This window comes from Dermacentor andersoni, chromosome 3 (genome assembly GCF_023375885.2).
Source record: "Dermacentor andersoni chromosome 3, qqDerAnde1_hic_scaffold, whole genome shotgun sequence".
NCBI classification, from domain to species: Eukaryota; Metazoa; Arthropoda; class Arachnida; order Ixodida; family Ixodidae; genus Dermacentor; species Dermacentor andersoni.
The window spans coordinates 29,630,366-29,635,252 of NC_092816.1; the positions used below are offsets into that span (position 1 = coordinate 29,630,366).

At 46.7% G+C, this 4,887-nt stretch overlaps 1 pseudogene; it reads right to left on the reverse strand.

The window, feature by feature from the left end:
• Positions 1 to 4,219: 4,219 nt before the first annotated feature.
• On the reverse strand, positions 4,220 to 4,395 carry LOC126520997 (U2 spliceosomal RNA; annotated as a pseudogene).
• Positions 4,396 to 4,887: the final 492 nt, after the last annotated feature.

The following is a 4,887-nucleotide window of genomic DNA, read 5'->3' on the forward strand; positions in this document are numbered from 1 at the left end:
AAGTATAATGTCCGCCTATTTTAGCACTGCAACTCAATGACGAGAGTTTTGCTATCTGCTACAGGCAAGTAAATAAATAACAAGCTGTATGGTCCAAAAACAAACAAACAATACCCGTTATACCTGGCTCCTTGCGCAATATTCTGCAGCGAGAACTTACCTTAGTGATATTCTTGCACTCGATGGCGGGTTTCTGGTTTGGTGGTGACTCAAAACGTTCTTCGTCGACGGGGCTATGTTGTTCTTCGTCAGTGTCACCTGTCTCTTTGGGTGGGTTCCAATAAGACGGCTACAAGAACGTAGAGTACGTTAATTCATTCTAAACAAAAAAGCACCGCAGAAGTTTACATGTCGCTAGAAACGTTTATCTACTTTCCGCTGACCCTTGCATAAATAGCAGCTCACCGTTCTCTACAGTCTACGCCGTAAACGTTACAAACATGTATCCATCAATTGTTTCTGTACAGGGGCTCAAATGTCACGCTTTCGTGGAGTGGTCCGTCCCGTTGTCGTGTCGTGTCGATATGTTGCGTACACTGCTTTGTTTAGTGTATGTATTGAATTGTGCTTCCTTCTAAGGGGATAAATAAGGTTATATTACTGGTATTCTCCGCGCAGTAAACTATGGCTTCAACGAAACTGAGTGCTGTGTCCGCGTCGTTCTTCTTGTGTTCTCCTTTGTGTGCTTACAAAAGTTGTTACTATGAATTTCAAACATGCCCAAACACATGCTCCTTCAAAAAAACAAGAATATCAATAGAAAGAAGTGCTTTCGTTCTCAACGTAGCAGTTAAAATTTGAGTCAGTATACGCATAAGGTTGAAATGGCAGTTTTTCGTTTCTGAAAATATAGTATATAGGCAACTGGGCCCATTGAGAAGACAACCTTAGCCACTAAGAAAGCGCCCGGGATGGAAAACTTGCGTCTGTCTGCTGTCTGGCCCAGGAACAACTTTGGTCACTGGGTATATGCCATTGGGTACGGTGTGCCCGAACAGACAACTTCGGAACACAATATGTAGAACTGGGTATGTTCCCAATTCTTAGCCACTCCCCTACAACAGAAGTGCCGCTGACTCAACCATCAAGTGCATTTATTGGATCTTGCGTACTTTCTCTGTGCGATACACCTCCCATCAACGTTGTTTCTTCGGCAGACGTCCTACATCGCCTTTGCCCTCATGACGAAAACGGCTAACCGCCACAGGCGAGGAGGACCTGTTCGTGCCTTATGTTACTGCTGCTATACCTCGCTAACTCAAACAATCTTCGCGTCATTTGGATTTTAGCATTGAATTAGATGTGCATGTTCTCCCCCCCCTCCCCCCTATTTTTCTTTATTACCCGGGACCGCTTCTTTACTTGCCGACGATCAGGCGCACGCACTGACTGGACAGCCTGGCTCAGTTCCGGGGACGTCGACCGACAACTTGAACTGGTGGACTGGGCGGAAAAGGCCAAGCAGGCCCAGGGCCTTACTTGAGCCCAAACCCTCAGCCACGTCCCTCTTTACCCTTCTCCCTTTCAATAAAGTTTATCACCACCACCAGGCGCACGCAAAACAGAAAGTGGTTGTCACGAAAGATGCGATCGCAACAGCTGTACATATAAGAAGTATGCACTGAGATCAATATATCGCTGTATTGTTCTATAGTCAGCGCAGTGAAAAGCTGCACTCCGTCTCGATACGCTTATCTCCAGCAATACAGTGGAAGCTGTGAATAGGACAACAAAATGGTCCTCATGACGCCACGTGCGTACTCCCGATATATGACCAATTGTGAACGGCCCTCGAGAAGGTTTGTGGATACGACCCGCGTGGGCAAACCAAGAGACCGCTCGCTGAGCTGGCTAAAGATTTCAGAGCTAGCCACTCGCAGTTGTCCGTAGTCTTCGTTGGCAAATTGTTATTCTATTACAATCCGGTTTAAGGTTTGTCTGGACAGGGGCGGATAAACCTCCATTAGAGCGAAAAAGAACTTATGTCAATCAACCGATGAATGCTGCTTCTCGCGCGATGACTACGCCGTTAATAAAGGCTTTCAATACAATAAAAACAAATTGCAGCTTTTGGTGTGAACTCGGCAGTACTAGCAGAGTAATGGATTCGTTCTGTACTCTGTCGACAAGGTGCACACGTTCGGATTTCTTCGACTAGCTTGCGCATATGCGAAATTATCGTGCGAATTATGCGAATTATTATGCGAATTATGCGAATTTATTACGCCACAGCTTCGCTCCTATGTGATGTGTGGCGGTTACATGTGCTGCACAGTGCTGCGCTTTTTGTGTTGGTGCACATAGAGGCACTCTGTGCTTGTGACGTGTACTTGTACGCATGCGCATTAATGGGTACGCTATCAGGCTTGTACTTGGGTGGCTGGGCTAACAAACCAAACCAATTGTAAGTGTTGCGCACCTGCTGAATGGTTATCTCTTCTTTGTCATTATCCTATTTCAGCTACGATGGCTTCGACAAATGTTGACCAAATCGCCCAAGAACCAGCAATCCTGTACATACGAGCGTAGCTATAGCTCCGCATGCTTGTTTCAAGCCTGCTCGACGCGACGAAGAAGCGTCAACGTTGGGCACAGATACAAAAATCGTTGCTTACTGCCCCTTAAAGTCTCTCTGCTACTGAACTCACCAATACTGGAAACAGAATGTGTTGAGGCCTCAACGTTGTCCACGGAAGCACGTGAGATAGGTAGGCGATCATGAGGGTGAATATGACAGAAGTGGCAAGCATGACAGCCAACATGTCTTTGATGGACACGTTGTCCAGGTTTAGAGCCGGCTTCTTGAGGATCCTCCAGTGAGCTGCTTCTGCGTTGGCCAAGAATACGGTAATTTATCTAGTTTAGAAAAAAAGAAACGTCGTTCACGTGTTCGGACATGCATGCACCACCTAACTTTGCGGCAGTAAAGCTGCCATTGTGACTTTTTCTCGGCAAGAAATGTTGATGAATGCTAGTAGGCGGTTTCTGCCAGCAGTAGGCGACCCTGTATATCACAGAAAGCGTATAGCTTTGAACCAAGACGCCAAATGCAAAAGCAATGAGGCCGTTCAGAGTCGTGCTTCTGAAAAATATTTATTTATTTATTTATTTTTAATGCTTCAAAGACCCAAAGCAAGGAGGTTTTGCATGAGGGGTTGGCGTTATTAATTGTAGAAGACGCTTTGAAGGGGTGCACAGTGTCGATATCACGACCGTTCTAATCCCTTCAAGTACGCTTGAGTGATGATGACTGGTGCGCCGAACTACGTGCTGAAGGTGGATATGCTGGTTTAAGCTTGTTAACGCGAATTGAATGATGACGGCTAGTATTATGGCAGGGCTGAATAGGGATAAGAAGCACGGGGTGCGAGCATATAAGCTATAGCAACGTGTATTGCCGTTGGCAGTGCAGGATGCTGGAAAGCAAGAGGAAGTCGGTGCTCACAGGGCGGCCGCGAAATTGGAAAAGCTTGGGAAGATTAAAGGGACCACTAAAGGGTAACATTAAATCACCAAATTTAGGCTGGCACAGTATTATTTCGGCTGACTATCTTCATCAATTTGTCGGCAATCAGTAATTTATTAAGAGAGAAAACGAAGGTCACAATTTCATTATTTTTGCGTCGGTACCTAGTGTGACGTCGGTACCTCGAGTGACGTTACGGTCTTTAACGTAGTCTTCTTTTTTTCTTTCTTTTTGGAGGGGAGGGGGGGTGTTGTAACTCAGTAAAAGCTTTTGAAACTTACTGAGTTCAATCTTTGAGGCCTTCAGAATGCAGTGTAGTCCATCTTTACCGCTAAAAATGAATTAACCCCAGGTAGACTGAATCAAACTTCATGACTTCACAGTGAAGTGTGAACCTCAAGGTAACGTCGCCACCCGCCTCACGTCCTTGCTTCTTTTCGGGCTTCTCAAGCTTCCTCTCACGGTAAGAGTGGCCTTCTTTGTCACATTGGGGAAGGATGATTTACCATTCATTCTTCTCTTTAGTGTTCCCTTTTCGGCCAACTACGACGAATTTTCAGCTTAGCTAAATTGGTTATACACGAGTACATACCACTGAGTAATCTTGTAGTAATGTATACCACACTGAACGAATCTGGGCAGAGAAGCAGAGCTGGTAATTGCATAGTTTTTTTACAGCGAAGCAGGATATGGCCATGTTCTGATGAAAAATGGGTCCGTGGGCAAGAGCGGTGTAGATCGAGAATTTCTCTCCATACAGGGGCCGATCCCGAAGAAATACCGGGCCAACCCGGGGTGGATGCGAAGCACGCTTTAAGCACTCCGCCAACTTGCAAAAATAAGTTTAATATCTCAGGTCCAAATACAACGCGTATCGGCTATTAAGCTGATAAGAACAGATACTACACTTTGACCAACGTCGGCCATGTCTACGTTCGCCCCGCCTTCTCTTGATCTCCTTTCCTTTCCTTCCACTCTGCCGTGGTGTCGGTGTCGGAAGCGTGCCGTCCGCCAGGACCGCGAGGTGGAAAGAAATGCGAACCGTCCATGTGGCCTCGATACCACAAACTTGGAAAGTTTAACCGGAGCAACGGCCAGGTTTCAGAGGGAGCTTGTGGGGAACTAATATTGTGTGGTGTGTGCTTTGTGTGACTGCCTGTGGTTTTTGAGTGACCTAAGAACCATTACTGCACCACGGGACGTCGAGCAACCGATGATCGCCTTGGCTACGGTGAACCAGTGTGTGCAGTCAGAGTGCGGAGAGGTGCGTGTCTGTTCTGCGTGCCGGCATTCGTTAGTAAAAGGTGTCGTGCCGCGTTTCGCAACAGTGCATGGGTATGTATTTGCCCCCGGTGCCTCAACATCGGCTCAACATCGTGGAGGAGCGACTAGTCGCGCCTCGCCTGCCATGTATGTGCGTA